Source organism: Dromiciops gliroides, chromosome 2, assembly GCF_019393635.1.
Source record: "Dromiciops gliroides isolate mDroGli1 chromosome 2, mDroGli1.pri, whole genome shotgun sequence".
NCBI classification, from domain to species: domain Eukaryota; kingdom Metazoa; phylum Chordata; class Mammalia; order Microbiotheria; family Microbiotheriidae; genus Dromiciops; species Dromiciops gliroides.
This window is the reverse complement of record NC_057862.1, coordinates 4,693,813-4,712,468: the sequence shown is the minus strand read 5'-3', so window position 1 is coordinate 4,712,468 and position 18,656 is coordinate 4,693,813. Positions and strand designations below refer to the sequence as shown.

General features: G+C 39.4%; 1 pseudogene; it reads left to right on the top strand.

Moving 5' to 3' along the window:
• The first annotated feature begins 17,072 nt into the window (after positions 1–17,072).
• The window catches only part of LOC122738148, a 99,038-nt pseudogene continuing 97,454 nt past the window's right edge, over positions 17,073–18,656 (top strand).

The window sequence follows — 18,656 nt, the reverse complement described above, 5'->3', positions numbered from 1 at the left end:
CTGTGATCACACTTCATCACATGGGTTCCACTGTGTCCCCTGATTCCAGAGAGAATTCCAAAGTCCAAGATGTTTTCCCCCACACATTTCATCTTGAACACTGGAATGGAAGTGAGTGGATTTGTTTCACTTTATGGACAGGTGTGCTCACAGAGCACAATCTATTCTGACAAGTGATGCTTTATTTCTTAGGAATCACAGGAACTACCTCAGGTTTAGATGAGTGAAAAGCTTGAGCTATATCAGATCTCTTAGTAGAAGTAAACAATTCAGGAATCTCAAGGAGGGGAAGGACTTTCCTTTCTGGTCACTTGGGCCATGGTTTGAGCTACAGTGGCAATGTTAGGGGGCACCTGGGGAATTGGGGCCTGGGTTGTAGAAGGCATTAGTTTCTGCCCATTTGTTGTGCTAAAGCCTTGTCTTCTGGATTAGTCGCTGGGGTTCACAATTGCAGCCGGGTTGGCATTTACAGTGTAACTTTACTAGTGAGTCATTTAGGGGTGGATTGGAGCAGGAAGCCCATTGTGGTGCTTAAAATATTCATTTTCATTATGGGCCCTAGTGAGTCCTATTGCCTTCTGGATAGTCATGAAAAATCACATAAGAGAGCCCTGGAAACTCACTTCCATCTTGGGGCTGAGTTTCAACTTTAATGAGGGTGTTGTTTTGCCTCTTTCTGAGTGCTCCTGGGTTACCAGAGCCAATTAATTTCAATCATTAATTTATTAAAACAATTAGGGGTGATTTTTACCAAAGGTAGACATCCACTCCTGTGAATTGATGCCAAAAAGGCAAGGAGAAAATGAAGGTCTGCATCAGGGCTATAGAGAAGAGAACACTTATTCATTTGTTCCCCATAAAGTCCCATTGCAATAAAGGGTATTACAAAGCAGTTTCTGTCCAATGAGACTATTTCCATACACCAGAAAATGGCTCATAGACTTAATGAAAGGCAGTAGGCTATAGTGGGCAGAAGAGGAGTCAGGGGACCTTTTTTTAAATACAGAACCACAAAGTCTGAGTACGAACAAAACTTATAGGCCATCCAGTCCACCCAATACCTGAAGATGAATCTCTTCTATATCCTAGATAAGGCATTGCCCATCATTCATAATGTGGTGACCTCACTACATCCTAACACTGAATCTTTGGACAGTTCAGAGTATTGAGACATTTTTTTCCTTTTATATAAAACCAATATTTTCCTCTCTGAAATTTTCCCCCTTTCATCTTGGTTCTTCCCTTTGGGACCAAAGGGAGCAGGTCCAATCTCTCTTAACTATTATAGATCTTCAAATACTTGAGGAGAACTATCATATGCTTGACCTCTTCCAGTCTTCCCTTCTTTAAGCTGTAAGAAAATAATGGGCTTTACCAACACCCAAAGGCCCCAGCTGGGATTGATTGAATTAAGATTGATTGGATTGACTGACTTCACCATTAACTCACTTAAAGTTAATTCAATTAAAACCACACCTTCCTGGCCCTCAAGAAGGTGTGTTCTTAGAGGGTGTGAACTCTGACCTCAACAGGGAACCGACCTCAAGTCCTGTGCACCAATAGATTTGGATGATGCTAGCCAATTAGCTTGAAGCAGTGTGTAAGGACCTCCTCTCCTTCAGACCCATACAAAGCTTCCACACACAGTTGCTTGGAAAGGCTCATGGTGGAAGACTTGAGGAAGAATCAGGCCAGGCTGAACTCATCTCTCCTCTAGGGTAGATAGGTTTCTTAGCTTTCTGAACTCCATGTTCTCTCTCTTTACTTTTTAATACATGCTTAATGCCCAAAAGTGGTGCTAAAGCTTCTAATTTATATTAGAAACCCTAGATAATTTTCTCTACACGTGGGACAGGACATTGTGACCACACATTTAATTTTACTCATCACATGGATAAATGTCACCATTTCCTTAAGTTGATTCTGTGTGTGTGTGTGTGTGTGTGTGTGTGTGTGAGAGAGAGAGAGAGAGAGAGAGAGAGGCAGTTGAGGTTAGGTGACTTGCCCAGGGTCACACAGCTAGTAATTGTTAAGTGTCTGAGGCTGAATTTGAACTCAGGTCCTCCTGACTCCAGGGCCAGTGCTCTATCCACTGCGCCACCTAGCTGCCCCTTAATTTGATTCTTATATATTATGATCTCAAGGTCTTCCATCACCTTGGCTGTCCTCTTATGCTTATGATGGCAAGGTATTGACTGCAGTATTCCAGATGTAGTCTGAGCAGGGCTCAATCCAGTGGAACTCTCACCTCCCAAATCTCAGACACTTTGCTTCTCTTAGGATACCCTCTGATTTCATTAGCTTGTTGAACTGCCATCTCACACTGTGAATTTGCATTGAACTTTCAGTCTACTAAAATCCTCATATCTTCAGATAAATTGCCAGTTAGTCATGTTCTCCCCCCAAAACTTATGGCTTTATGTTTATCACTGTTAAAATTAATCTTTTAACTTTTACTCCATTATTATAACCTGTCAGAATCTTTTGGGATCCTGCATGTCTTCTGGTGTGTTTATTTTTCCCTTCAGCATTGTGTTACTGCAAGTTGGATAACACAACAATAACAAAACCATCTCTGCTTTTGTTCAAGTCAGCAATAAACATGTTCTTCATAGACATAAGACACCATCCTTGAGGCACTCCACTGGAAACCTCATTCCAGAAGGTTCCACTTTTCCTTTACTTTATGGCACAAAACTGCTCACCACAGACATTTGCAAGATAAAGGAATGCATTTCAGCCCCATGGGAGAGTAAGATACAGGCCACCAATAGCTATCTTTTCTTCAGGCTAATGCCTGAGCTTTGACCTGAGGAGGGGTCTGGATGGAGCTGATGGCAAGGCATCTACTAGAGTCAGTGGCTTGTCTTAGAGGAAGAGCCAAACATTTCTTCTAATATGGCTTATTGCTGGCATATTGGGTGTCATCCCATTCCAAAATGGGATGCCCTATTCCGAAGCCTTGGAAGTGAAGGCTGCACATATGTTAAATCTTCAATAGAAACAGAACACATATACATGCATATATATCAATATGGATGTGTATATATCATATATCTATACATGGAACTATTTATCTGTATATACAAGTGTGTATACACAAGCACACATAAAAGTCAGGACTAGCGTCCCCATAGGGTACAAGCCTATAATGATAATAGGCAGATCTTATGAACAGTATAGACTGGCATGGGGTCCACACAGTATAGTGATTTGGAAGAATCACTATAGAGAGCTTTGAATTTGGATTCAGGACCCAGTTTCACATCTCAGCTTTGCTTCTACTTAATTATCCAAGTGAATATCATGTGACTCCCCACTTCACACCTGTTTCCTCCTTTGTAAAATGAACTAGTTGGGCAAATCCTCTAACATCTTTTCTTTTTATTTTTTGTGGGACAATGAGGGTTAAGTGACTTGCCCAGGGCCACACAGCTAGTACATGTCAAGGCCAGATTTGAACTCAGGTCCTCCTGAATCCAGGGCCAGTGCTTTATCCACTGTGCCACTTAGATGCCCCCTCTAACTACCCTGACCCCAAAGATTCATGATGTTGTGCCAGAGATGTTTTCTCTGTTCTATGTGATGGTACATCCTTTCTCCTGAAAAATTCCAGGATTCTAGAGAAAAGAGAGGACAGTTGGCTTGAACTGCAGTTGAACCCCTTATGGTTCTTTTATTATGTCATTAGTTAGGAATTAGAAAGCTTTTTAAATTTGAGAGCACTGATTGAAATGAGATGTGACTAAACATCATGAAAGATAGAGACAGTTTGATGTTGGTATGTGCTGGACCCTTCTCTTTGCTGGACTCAAAGCATATAACATTTATTTCTAGATCCTGGAGACTTACACTGTAATTTCTGCAGTGATCAGAAGATACACTAGTGTAATGATTGGAATGACGCCACCTACTGGAGACTTGCTGTGGAAAGCTCCACCATGAGGAAAATGCCTCAGAGGCATTGTGGCTTTTCCTTGGTGTCAGGAAATGACGTTTGCTCATGGGTGCTGTCTATCAAAGCTACCAGCCAATCAACTTGAGGAGCCTCCTATGGTCTGGGAGGAGACAGGAAGGAGGAAAGGGAGCCTGCGCAGAGAGCGCTGGCCTTTTTTGGCTTCCTGACTTGATGGTAGTGGTGGCAGAGGACTTCACAGGAAATTTGAGGAAAGATAGGAATGCCAGGCTGTTAGAATTCTGTTCTCAATCTTTTTCTTTCTATTTTCCAATAAACCCTTAAAAACCTAAACTCGTTTTATCAGTGATTTTTAGTCAGTTTCCCCTAAACTGGGGGAACAGATTAGAATCCACATTTAGAATCTTAAATTACACACTAGAAAACACATAAAACAGGTCTGCATATTTCATGAATTGTTTTAAATAAATGGGCTTGATCTGTTCTATATACCTAGTGCTTCAAGAGCTGTATTTTGCACACATATCCAAAGATATATAAATATTGTAGCTAATAAGTCGTGAATGAAGCACTGGAGCTGGAATTGCAACTTTGAGTTCAAATCCCATCTCAAATGCTTAACAGCTGGGTTGACTTTAGTCATGTCACTTAACCTCATTGACCCTTGTAAAATGAGAATGGATCTTTGTAAAATGAGAATGATAAGCTCTGAGATATTTACTTAATAAGGTCATCATGAGGCTCAAATTGTGTTGCATATGTAGTCTACTTTAAAAAATTTCAAGTGATATATCCATTTCATAATTAGCACTAATATATTATTAAAATGAGTATACTAACAATAAAAATACTGTCACAGGACGAATGGCAATTTGGTGAAATGAAACAAAATGAATTATTGGGCCTTCCCTCTCTTAATTACCTCCTTTTTATCCTGTTTATAGCTTGTTTGTACATAGTTGTTTACATGTTGTCTCAGCTGTTAGACTGTGAGTGCTTTGAGAGCACAGACTGGATTTTGCCTTTTTTGTGTGTTTCCAGTGCTCTTCATGGTGACCGGTAGGCACTTAAGTACCATAGTAGGCACTTAATACATGTTTATTGACAGACTTTACTTAATATAAGAGGGTTTGAGTTGAAATACTGTCTCTGCCCATTACTCTCTGTGTGATTGAATAAGCCAAATAACTCCAGTTGGAATGTTTCCTTTTCTTTAAAATGAAAAGTTTGGACCATGTGATCTCCCAGGCATTTTCAGGTCAAGGTCCTAAGACCCTCTAGGAAGAGTAGGGTCTAAGAGTTAATTCATTTCAGTGGCTTCATTTAAAAAAAAGGAAATTAAGGCAGATCCAGTCTTGTGCCCAGTTTATTTGTCAGACTTTGTTCCTGCCTCACCCCCACCCCCAAACAATGAATGGAATGGGGTTTCTACCTTTGTCTTCAAGGCCCTGGCCTGAATAAATCTGATTTTTTTAGAAGAGAAATTGACAAGTCCCATTAGCAACATAACCCAAATTCTTCTCTCCCAACTGCATAGAAAAGACTGTATTTATGAGCAAACAAACTTCTGCCCTGCCATGGCTCTTCTCAGCCATCAGAGATGAGTGGACTCCACCAAGCCAGTGGCCAAGGCCCTTCTGCCCCTCTTCTCCCTGGCTTGCATCTTAGATGTTCTTTCCTGCCTTGCCAATGCTGCTGCCCCTCCATGCTCAGCATTTTTCTCCCCTAAGGACTTTGCTCAGTGCTCTGACTGTGTTTGAAATGTTGCCCATAGCACATTAGAGAAGTAAGCAGCATGGTATCTTCATGTGCCAAGGCAGGAACAGCAGTCCCCCCCTCCCCAAACCTGGGAAGTTGCCTGGCTCCCAGCGACTGCCTAGTTAGAAGCACTTTACTTTACCCTCAAAAAGGCAAGGCAACTCATTCTCTCACAAGCAGATGATCTCTTACAGAGAGGCATTAAACAAAACATGACCTGGCTCCTGTCACTGTCCTGGAAGGGACACAGGGCCTTTTTATTTTGGGGTAAGTTTTCTATAAGTCTGGAGATGAATTAACAGATCACCCTGTCTAGGGGCATGGGGGACTCTGTGATGCAATCCTAACCCCCAAAACAAGCCCTTTTTAAAAATGGTTTGCGTTCAACACTGGAAATGCAAAGCTAAAATGAAAACAAGCCCTGTCCTCCACATGCTTACATTCTACTGTGTGGAGTGTAAATTTTCCTTGGGAGACAATGATGGAATGTGTCCTTGCACTTCTATTGATAGCTTTAGCAACATGGGAAAGGGCACCCTCTCCCTCAGCTAGCTGTGAGGATGCTTTGGGCAGTGTGCCTTTCCAGACTAGGGCTGTCTCACATGTTCAAAAGGTGAACTCTCTCAAGGCCCCATCTTCCTCAACCTGGACCAGCCTGTGCTTGGGCCAAAAAAAAAAAAAAAAAAGAAGGGGCAGCTAGGTGGCGCAGTGGATAAAGCACCGGCCCTGGAGTCAGGAGGACCTGAGTTCAAATCCGGCCTCAGACACTTAACACCTACTAGCTGGGTGACCCTGGGCAAGTCACTTAACCCCAATGGCCTCACTAAAAAAAAAAAAAAAAAAAAAAAAAAAAAAAAAAAAAAAAGAAGAAGAAGAAGAAAAAAATGGAAAAAGTGAGCACCGGCCAGAATGAGTCCCTTGGTATGATTGCTTTCTAGTGTGTGGAGGGTGACAACACAAAGTATGAAAATCTGTTCATCTACAAAACCATGGTGGGTTACTCATACCAGATGAAGAGAACACACTCACCCTCTGACCTCCTCACCCCAACTCCAAGCAGTGAGGCAAGTTAAGTGAATGTGTCTAAAGCTAGGCAGGGAAGTGTATCCTTATAAAGGCTAAAACATTCCAATTAAAAAAAAAATCTGACTTCAAATCCTATGTCCTATATTTACTAGCTGTGTGGCCCTGGGCAAGGGATTTAAGTCATTTGAACTTTCTCAGAATCAATTTCCTTACATTTAAAAAGGGGGTACTTATACCTATCTCTCAGGGTTGTTGTGAGGGTGATCAAAAGCAATAATGTATTTGAAATGTTTTGCAAACCTTAAAGTACTATAGAAATACTCACTTTAGTAATTATGAAAGCTATAAGCCACTGGGATGGCACAATTGGCCCTCAAGTTAGGGATCCTAAATATTTTACAAAGTACCTCCTTTTTCAAATTAGTTATTGTATGAAAAAGTGCATGCTTCCTCCATGCTGAGTGATGTGAGGATGCAAAGAGATAGAGAAGACAGGCCCTTCCTTCTCCCAAAGAGCTCACAATCTAATTGAGGGAAACCACCTAGGCTGGAGGGTCCTGCTGTAGAGAAGTGTCAGCAGATGAACATGGAAAGGTTGCTATTCAAAGTTGTCAAAAAGCTTCCTGGAGCAAAACACCTCATGGAAGAGAGAAATTGTGGCCAAGGACCATGGAAAGGCACCAATTTTGGGAGCTCAGAAAGGGGAAATACATGAGGACTCTGTCAATGGAGAAAAGGACTTCCAGTAACCCAGAGCTTCGAGTTACCTCTTTGTCCCATGTGTTCTCTCTGTGTATTCCACCTTTGACATTAGATTTGAGCCCACTATCCTTAGGCAACTTGCTAGGGGAGGGAGAGTGTGCCTCTGGTTTGGTAGAATTATTTTTGAAATATTTGTCCTTGTTATAACTGATTAGTAAATACCTTTTGCTATAAGCTAATTGAGGCTATTGGCTGATAATCTCAGGAATCACACTGGGTGGGGCTTTTGAGGAAACGTATTAGAAACAACCTTTCCCCTCAGCATAATGCCTAGAAACCCAAGGTGACTTAGTTATCTGTCTTCTGAGAATCCAGCCCAGCAATGTGAATAGGAATTGGAGAAGGAATCCAGAGGGGGTAATAAACTAGACTTTTGCAGTATGATATAGAGCTGGTTCAAAGTGGGCAGCCTTATGAAAATATTGCTAGCCTAGAGTGACTTTAGGAATTGGGCAATGTCCTTCAGGCCTCTCTCTTTGTTTTTTGTCTCACTTGGGATGCAAGGACCAAAATAATTGTGAAAAACCACTGGAAAGATGTTGTCCATTTCCTTACTTAGAGCTGAAACCTTTCTTCTAATGTGAACTGTGAGGGAACAGTAGGAAGAAGTGCTTTGGAATGGATCAAAGAGAATTTGGAAATGGGACCTCTTCCCCAGGAGGACTCAGGGGGAGGACTGTGGAATTGTGGGAAATACTGTGGGTCAGCAATGAGATAATGTAGCTGAGGGGGAAGCATCTGCTTTGAGGCAATTTTTTTTTTCTAGATGATTATAATTTAATCTGTTGATACCATTGTTTTTGTCATACTCATTTTAATTTTTAATTAAAACAAACAGATTTGGCCATTTTTCTGTTTATGCAGAGGCCAGGGAATATTCTGCTGAGTTTGGTTTTGCTGACCTAAAAGACAGGACTTTACTCCCAACCTTCCACTCCAAGCACCAGCACCACCTCAGTGGATAACTTTGGGCAAATCACTTCATATTTCTTGGGCCTCAGTTTCCTCACCTATGAAATGGGCAGACCAATTATTATCCTGCCCCCTCACTAGATTATGATGAAGAAAAGACTTTGTTAAGGGAAAAGCACCTTGGAAATGTAAGCTAATGTCACCATCATCATAATTATAACTTCTGCAAGGTTTATTTTTGCAAAGCACACAATTCTTCAACTCTATTGGCTTTGGGGAAAGTGCACTGGCTCCCCTATGCCTGGACAATCAGTGAGGTTACCATCTGGAGGAACTTCTTTGTTCCTGAATGTTCATGACTTCATGAGGAAATATAACATTAGGAGAGACAAGAGAGAGGCCTTAAGGCTGATGAAGAGAGCGGTGAAGGCAAGTTTTGTTTAGAGTCTCTTCTTTGTGAGACGGAATCTGCTTACGAGAGAATCGATGCCTTCTCGTTGGGAGGGTAAACTGCTCCTAGCTAGGCAGCCTCCCAGGGCCAGGAAACTTCTCAGGTTTCCATGTGGGTTGCCTTGCCTGCCTTGGCACATGCAGATGCCATGCTGCTCATATTTCCAATGTGCTCAGGGCAACATTTCAAACTCAGTAAGGGCACTGAGCAAAATCTTCAGGGGAGAAAAGAAGTTTCATGTGGAGGGGCAGCAGCATTGGCATGACTGGAAAGATCAGCCAAGATGTAAGCCAGGGAGAAGATGGGCAGAGGGGCCTTGGCCACTGGTTTGGTGGAGTCCCCTCAAATTTGATGGCTGAGAAGAGCCACAACAGGGCAAAAATTTGTTTGTTTGGAAATTCAGTCATTTTATGCAGTTGGGAGAGAAGAATTTGGGTTATATTTTTAATGGGACTTCAATTGAAGGTGCCATAGTTTATGGAGGACATTCATAAATGTTTAGAGGACATCAAGTAGGATGGTAAAGGGCCTGGAGTATATGTTATATGAGGATTCCTTTAAAGAAAAGGTAGTATTTATCCCAGAGAAGAACTTACCATGAGGTATCTGATATTATCTTCAAGTATTTAAGGACCTGTGATGTGGTGGAAGGATTAGACTTGGTCTAATTTCATGTCATGAATTAACATTGCAAAAATAAAACTTTGCTATCAGGGAAACATCAAGAACCACTGATGACCACCAATCTACATCTACTGTCGCTAGCAACACTAGCCACAACAAAGACTACAGCAGCAGCACCAGGCACACCTCCTACTAGACTGGGCTACTTCAGCATGTTGCTGGTTCATTCTCATTGAAAAACTAAGCCAAAGATGGATGACTGGTCATCAGGTAGGATGTCGTTGTTGAATGCTTTGTTCAACTGTGGGTTGGACTAGTGGAAGTACCTTTCAGTGGTAGAATAAAGTGATTCCATAATTATTTAACTACTTGATGACCTTTTGGAAGATTTTATGTTTCTCTGGAGTTGATGGACTTTGAAGTCCCTTTCAACTTGGAAACTCCATGAATTTACAATTTGAAGTCTTTTAAGAAAAGATGAAAACAAATAGTTATCTCACCTCATTATGCTTCTCAGTAATGTAGAAGACAAATAACTGGAGAAGGCTTTTTTGTCATCTCTTTCATCAGTCTCATGCCGTTCAGGCTCAGTGCCAGTGCCTTGGTGGCCTGAAGCCTGCCAAGTGGGCTGTGTCCTCTGTAGTATTAGAAACAACACACACGTATCCTCCTTTGTCAGTGCAGATTCAGGCTGCCTCTGTCTGGACTCTCCTGCTGAGATGCTCCTGAGGGCCCCCTCCAGCCTAGCTGGTGTTTATGCACTCAAGTCAGCAGGGGGCTAGTTTTCCACAGCGCATCACTTTGTTTCCAAACAATTATTTCTCCAAGTTAAAAACAAAACAAAACGTCCCTAAGCATTAGCACTGTTTGTGTTTTTCCCCGATGCAATTGAAAACACTTTCTTGAGCATTTAGTTTGTCAAGTTCAGATCCATTATTCCCTTCCATTATTTACAGGGATAATTTTAAAGAATGGAAATAATTATTTTATTCATTGTCTAAATAATACACATCTGGAAGAAATGTGAAATATTTCTTTGAATAAAAGAGCCAGAGACTCGAGTCAGGTGAGCTCAGCCACTGATTTAGACGTCAGCATCTCCAGGCCTCAGATTCTTCATCTATGGAAGGAGAGATTTCTCCTAGGTGATCCCTTCTTAGTTCTGGATTCTAACTTTCTATGATTTGTTAAGTTGAGTTGAGCCAGTCATTACAGTGGGAGGTCTTTGAGAGCAGGGGCTGTCTCTTGCCATTGCATATGTAGTACTTAGTATAATATCTGAATACATGTTTAGTGATAGAATGACTGACTTTCTACTGATACTATTAGTAATCGTGGTCCCATATCTATCTATCTATCTATCTATCTATCTATCTATCTATCTATCTATCTATCTATCTATCTATCATCTATCTATCTATCTATCTATCTATCTATCTATAGATATACATAGATATATGTATGTACATAAATACATACATATATCTATGTATATATAGTATAGGGAGAGAGGAGAATCAATAGTAGGGAAGGAGAAGCAGAGGAGAGGCCATGGGGGACATGTCTATGTATGGAATAGAAGCTCCGTGGCTCTGTGAGAAAGGAGGCTGATCCAGTTTTATCTTTGTATTCCTGAGTGTTGCTAGCACTATGCTTGATATATGGCAGTCACTTAGTAAGTGCTTGTTGATGAACTGATGGTTAATAAGGATAATGTGAGGCAGTGGGACGTAGTGGTACATGACCAGCCAGCCTTTGAATCAGGAAGCTTTGGATTAAAGTGCTATCTCTGACTTCCTCTTTGGATCAGCGCCTTATCATGGCAGAGGTACTTGTGTATCTTAATGAAAGAAACTATATAGGGTGCCATAAAGGGTTACGCAAGATGAACAGGTCACACACAGTAGAGAATCCTGACAAAAGAGGATCCACTGGAGAAGGAAACGACAAACCACTTCAGTATCTTTACCATGAAAACCCCATGGACAATAAGCTTGGACGGGCTTTGGGAGACAGTGGAAGACAGAGGGGCCTGACATGTTCTGATCTATGGGATCCAGAGAGTTGGGCGTGACTGAATGACTGAACAACTCTCACACCTAATGTGTAACCAAGGGCAAGCATTGGAACCTTTTAGAGTCCTAGTGAATTTGACATGGGTGAGTTGTTGCTATGCCTCACTACAGGGAGATTACACATTAGAATTTCCCTGCTCTGATGAAATCAACAACGTAAAACAACAGCAGCAGCAACAGCAAAACAATAACAACACCCCACCCACACAAGAAAAACACCACCAAGGTCTGAATTTTAATAGAATGTGCACATACCTGACTATGGACTAACATTTCCACAAGATTTGAAGATTAAGATCAATGATGTAGCCATTTTAGAGGAAAGAAAATTTTTTTAGGGTAGGCAAAATCCTATTATAGCCACTCAGAGACTGTCCAGGGCAGAAAGGACTTGAAATGTTTTTATCCAAGGCCCTCATTTCACAGATGTAGAAAGTGAGGAAGAGAGGAGAGTGAATGGCCAAGTCTGGTTCATGGCTAAGAGGGAACTAAGATCTGGGTCTTCTGATCCCAATGTTGCTTCTTTTCCTTACATTATGCTCTCCATTACAAGCAAAGTAAAAGAAAACTACTTCGAGGTCCTCACGTACAGTTCAGAGAAACACAACTTTTTTATGGCATCATATCACACTGATGTACATGCATGCACACATATACACATGCATATACATATCTATACATACACACATATGCATATGTGTGTATGTACATATATGCGTGTATATGTATATATGTGTGTATATATATATATGTATGAATGAACAATGATTATTAGAAAAAATGTTTGTTGTTGTTGTTCAGCAATTTCAGTTATGTCCCTGTGACCTCATTTGTAGTTTTTTGGACAAAATTACTAAAGTGGTTTAGCATTTCCTTCTCCAGAGTATTTTATAGATGAGAAAACTGAGAAAAACAGAGTTAAGTGACTTGCCCAGGGTCACACTGTTCGTAAGTGTCTGAGGCCAGATTTTAATTCAGGAAGATGAGTCTACTTGACTCCAGTGCTCATTTCACTGCACCACTTAACTGCTTTTCTTTACACCCTGAATCACCTAGCTTCCACCTATTTTTCACTGTGTCATGAATGTATATATGTGTATACATACATATCTTTAGTTAAGTAGAAGTTACTCAACTTCCTTCACCTTTCCTCCTCTTAGACTCCCCATAGAAATAAACTATTCTCCCAGAGTACAGAATTTGATGATGAATGAGCTTGTCCATGCAAGAACTTCCTCTACTTGTATAAAATCTACCTTTTCTAGATATACTTGTAAGTCTCAGTACCTTTTCATCATGCCTTAGTTTTGTCCATATCATCCCATGAATCCAGCCTCAAGGATTAGTCAATATATTGGAGTCCTTTTTTGGATTCTGTCCCTTTCACATGGCCCAAGCATCAGTGATGTCCCCAGCTGCTTCTCTGTCATTCTTCATTTTTGCAAGAGGCCTAGCTCACTTCCTTTTTTTGTTGTTCATACATTCCCTAAAGAATGGTTTTCATGTTGCATCTCATACAGGTCATCTTTGGGAGTGTTCTGGAGCTTTTCTACACTGACTTGGCCTCTTACTACTGTCTTTTGTGGGGACAGCTTGGTGGTACAGAGCATTAAGCACCAGCCCCGGATTCAGGAAGACCTGAGTTCAAATGCAGCCTCAAACACGTGACACTTATTAGCTTTGTGACCCTGGGTAAATCACTTAACCCTCATTGCCCCACAAAAACAAATAAGCAAACAAACAAAAACTACTGTCTTTTGTGACATGAGCGATACAAATGCATGAGACCTAAGTATACCATAATTCATAATTATAGAACATCCTTGAGAGAATCTGGTTATTGAAACAAAGGATTTATGTCTTGGAAGAACAATTAGGGAGTGGAATAATGTTGGCTAAGTTCTATCCTGCTCCCTCTCTTGTCTCCATCCTGTGGCTATAATGATCCAAAAGACAGGGCTACCCATATCATCATGTCATTTTTCTGGGCTATATATTGGTCAGTCTCATAGTTTTTCCTAGACTGTTGAGCAAATACATCTCTTTTGAATGTCTGTTGATCTTATTTAAGGGGTCTTTTATAGTTCCAAGGCTTGATGCAATCAGTACAATGATATCTGTGAATAGAAACATCTGAAGAACCTCCCCATCATTTAGGAATCTCTTCGTATTCAATGTAGGACACCTTGTGACAATGATAGATGAGATAGGTGACCAAAGGTCATGTATTCTATGCTGATTTTAATATTGCTAATCAAAGAATCTGTTCAACACTTATTAGATAAATGTAACTAATTTAAATAAGCTGCCACAACATGGAGGCCAAAGGAGACTAGAAATTGCCTTGGGCAACACCTGCTTAATCCCTGAACCAAGGAGAGATACAGAAGTCAAGATCAACATCTTTTTGGAGGACAAACTAATTTTTACAACATTACAGAGGAGGATGGCAGAAGATATGAACAATATTGCTTTATGAAAGAACAAAAAGTAATAGAAGGGAAAATAAACTTATGGATGATAGAAAAGAAATACACACATATTTAATAGCTTCTCTATAGTTCAATAAAAACTTCAAGAAGAAATAAGAGAGGGGAAGTACCATTTGAAATAATTAGAAAGGAACTAGAAATCTATCTGTCAAGGCACACTAAAGACAAATGAAACAAGCATAAAACATTCTTTAAAGAAATAAAGAACAGATTAAACAATTGAGGGATATTTATTATTCATGGTAGTACCATGTCAATAGAATAAAAAAAATAGCTACATTAATTTATAGATTTGTTGTCATACTACTAAAACACCCAAGGGAATTCTTTATAAAATTAGACCAAAAATAACAGTATTCATTTGGAGTAACAAAAGTTATAGAATATTAAGGGAGATAATGGAAAAAATAAGTATGCAATGAAGGGAGAGTAACATTTCCAGACTCCAGGTTATGCAAAAAAAGCAGTAATAATCAAAGCTATTTGATCTTTGTTAAAAAACAGGAAATTAGATTGCTGAAAAAGAGTAGCTAAGTTGTGTCAGGAACAACTGAACCAAATAATCTAGTATTTAATCAATCAGAGTGTAGACACTGGAGAAAAAAAAATCTGGCAAGATTTGCTAGGAAATTAGGAAAGCAGTTTGGAAGAAATCTGGGTTTATACCAATATCTTATATGCTATAATACTTTAAACTATAAATTGATATGGAACATAAATAATAAAAGGTGCACAATACAAATCAATCAATCAATATATGTATCTGTCATCTGTCTATCATCCATCCATCCATCCATCCAACCATCCATCTGTCCGTCCATCCATCCATCTGCCTATTCGTCTGTGAACCAGATCAAACCACTTTTACAACTGTGACTTAGGGGACAGTTGTTAACTAAACAAGGGCTAGAGATGATAACAAAAAAGAAAAATGATAATTTTGATTCTATGAATTTGAAAAGCAATCAACAACACCAAATCAACTGAAATAAGAAAGGAAGTTATGATTGGGGAGAAATTACATCATTTATTTCTGAAAAGGGTCTAATATGTCTCATGTATTGGGAATTAACAAAAAAATCAGATCAAGAACAATTCCCCAATCTGACCCAGCTAGATTGCTCTTCCTTGCACAATATACTCTGTCCTCTGTGCCTTTGCACTGGCCACCTTCCATTCATAGAATGATCTCCCTCTGCCTCTGAGTTTGCTCTGACTTCCTTTTAAGATGTGCATAATTACTACAACAATGTAAATAGAAAAAAATAACAAGGAAAACAAAGTGAATGTTGACCAAGGTTGGCCTTAATGAAAAGGTGAGAAAATTCTGTGGTAAAAACCAGAGCACAGAACAGGAAAGCAGTGTTCATACCACCTTGAAAGCTTAAAAAACCTTTCAGACTCTAAAAATTAGCTCTGAAAATAACAGTGAGAGATAGTGCCTCTCCATTTCCAGGTGAGTAGAGCACTACTTTAATATAAAGTTAAAACAATAAATAGACTGGAAAAATGAGCAAAAAACAACAATAACAACAACAAAACCTTAACTTTAAAACAAACAACAAAAACCCTTTAACTATAAAACAAAACCCCAAAAATGAAAAAGTTAAAATAAAAAGCTACTCTGGTGTCAGGGAAGACCAAAACATAAATTTAAAGGAAGACAACAATGTGAAGACAGATACAACTAAATCCTTAAGAAAAAAAATGCTAATTGGATTCAAGCTCAACAAGAATTCTTGGAAAAATTAAAGACTGGGGCAGCTAGGTGGTACAGTGGATAGAGCACCGGCCCTGGAGTCAGGAGTACCTGAGTTCAAATCTGGCCTCAGACACAACACTTACTAGCTATGTGACCCTGGGCAAGTCACTTAACCCCAATTACCTCACTTAAAAAAATTAAAGAAAGAACTAAGAGTAGTTGAGAAAAATTTAAGAAAAAAAATTAGAGTGAAACAAGACAATTGTGAAAAGAAACTTAACTTGGTAAAAGAGACACAAAAAACCTCTTTTAAAAGTAGAATTGGAAAAAGGGGAAAAAAGAGGTCCAAAAGCTCTCTGAGGGAAAGAATTCCTAAAAAAATAGAACTGTTCATGTGGAAGTTAATGGTTTTATGAGACATCAAGATACAATTAAACAAAATGACAAGCAAGATGATTTCAGGAAGGCCTGGAAAGACTTATATGAGCTGATGTATAGTGAAGTGTGCAGAACCTAGAGAACATTGTGCACAATGACAGCAATATTGTTTGATGATGAACTGTGAAGGACTTTAGCCAATCTCAGTAATACAATGTCCAAAGACAATCTCAAAGAACTAATGATGAAGCATGTATCCATCTCCAAAGAAAGAACTGATATGGATTGAACACAGACTGAAGCATACTATTTTTCACTTTCTTTTATTTTTTCTTTTATTCAAATTTTTTTTATACAAAATGACTACTGTGGTAATGCTTTACATAATTGCACATGTGTAACCTATATCTGATAGCTTACTGCCTCACGGAGTGGGGAGGGAAGGGGGGGAAGGAAGAATAGAACTTGGAACTCAAAATTTAAAAAAGAATTTTTTTTTTAAAGAGAAAGTAGTCACCCTTTGATCTGTATAGCACACATAAATCACATTGCCCACATAGCATTGGTTAGACTACATTATTTAAGTTTTTTAAATTATTGCTTTTAAAGTTGTTGCTATACCTATGGAAAAAAAGATACAATAAAACAAAGTCAAAAGAATGAAAAATAAGAAGAAAGAAGTATCTTATCATACAACTGACTTGGAAAATAGATTGAGGAGAGATAATTTAAGAATTATTGGACTACCTGAAAGCCAGGATTTTTTTTTTTAAAAAGAGCCTTGGGCAGCTAGGTGGTGCACTGGATAAAGCACTGGACCTGGAATCAGGAGGACCTGAGTTCAAATCAGGCCTCACGCACTTGACAGTTACTAGCTGTGTGACCCTGGGCAAGTCACTCAACCCCTATTGCCTGCAAAAAAGGGCTTCTGTCTGGGCCCTTTAGAATGGTGCATCAGCTGAGGCTGGCAGAGACCATGAGAAGGCTGGAGCCAGGCCCAGAGATGAGCATGGAGGGGGATGTGCTGTATGTGTTTGAGGCCCAGGGGTATAATGGTCCTCTCTTAGAAGAACAAGCACTTAGTGAAGCAGTAGAAAGTGGGCTGTCCTCACCTGAGTTTTCGGAGCTCTGCATGTGGTTAGGATCTCGGATAAAACCATTATGTGACTTAGAAGAAAGCATCTCTCCAGCAGCTGGGAGTGAAGATATAGAAAGCTTCCAGCTTGAGATAAGTGATTTTCTGAGAGAATTGTCCTGTCCCTATTCAACACTCATTTCAGGAGACATTAAAGATTGTTTGAAAATGAAAGATGATTGTTTAAAACTCTTATTATTTTTGAGTACAGAACTTCAAGCTTTAAGGATTTTGCAGAAGAAGAGGCTCCAAGGTTCACAATTGGACAAAAACTATGACATTTACCATGAAGTACAAGCTATCTGTGATACCCTGTGCTTACCCAAATCAACCACTTCTGACATTCTTGTTGTGCTATATCATGTGGAATCAAAGATGAAGGATATTCTCTCAAAAGTTTAAAATAACCACATAGGAAAAACATTGCTGAAAATGGATTTAAATCCAGAACAGGCAGAATGATTGGAAAGGATCAATGATGCTCTCTGCCATGAATATGAATGCTAGTGGCAGATGTTAATGAAGTGATTAGATGTTACAGTTCAGTCCTTTGGATGGTCTGAAAGAGCCAAGCAATGCAATGATACATGGTCCTATGAAAAATGCGGTCCATCTACAGAGAGAGAACTGATGGTGTCTGAATACAGATTGAAGCATATTCTTTTTTGTTAGTTCATTTATCTGAATTTTGTTTTGTCTGTTTTCTTTCACAACCTGGCTAATGTGGAAATGTTTTGCATGACTGCTCATGTATATCTTATATTGAATTGCTTGAGTTCTTGGGGTCGGGGGATGGAGGGAGAAAGAGAATTTGGAACACAAAGTTATAGAAAAAAAATGATGTCAAAATCGTATGTACATGTAATTTGGCAAAATAAAACTTAATGGGAGAAAAGATTGACAAAATAAAAAGTTAGGCAAAAAAGAGCCTTGACATCATATTTTGAGCAAGAGGGCATAAAGATGCCAATTATATTGAGAGGATCTAAAAAAAAGATGAGAAAAAGTGATGCAGTAGGATAAGAGAGAAGGGAGAGGTAGAATAGTGGAAAATTTCTCATGTAAAAAAGGCATCCAATGAAGAACTTTTATAGTAGAGTGGAAAATGGGGAGTGGGTAAACAATGCCTGAACCTCACTTTCTTTGGAATTGGTTAAAAAATGGAAATTTATATCTCTATCTATCTCTATATGTCTATTAATGTTTGTATATATATATATATATATATATATATATACACACACACACATACATGTATACACATGAGTGTGTATACAAACAAACAGGATAAAAAGAGAGGAGGGCAAACAAAAGAGAATGGGAAGGAGTGAAATACATAGTCATCATTACTGTGAATGTAAATTAGATGAGCTCACCCATAAAATGGGGGGGGATAGTAAAATGGATAAGCAACAAGAATCCAGC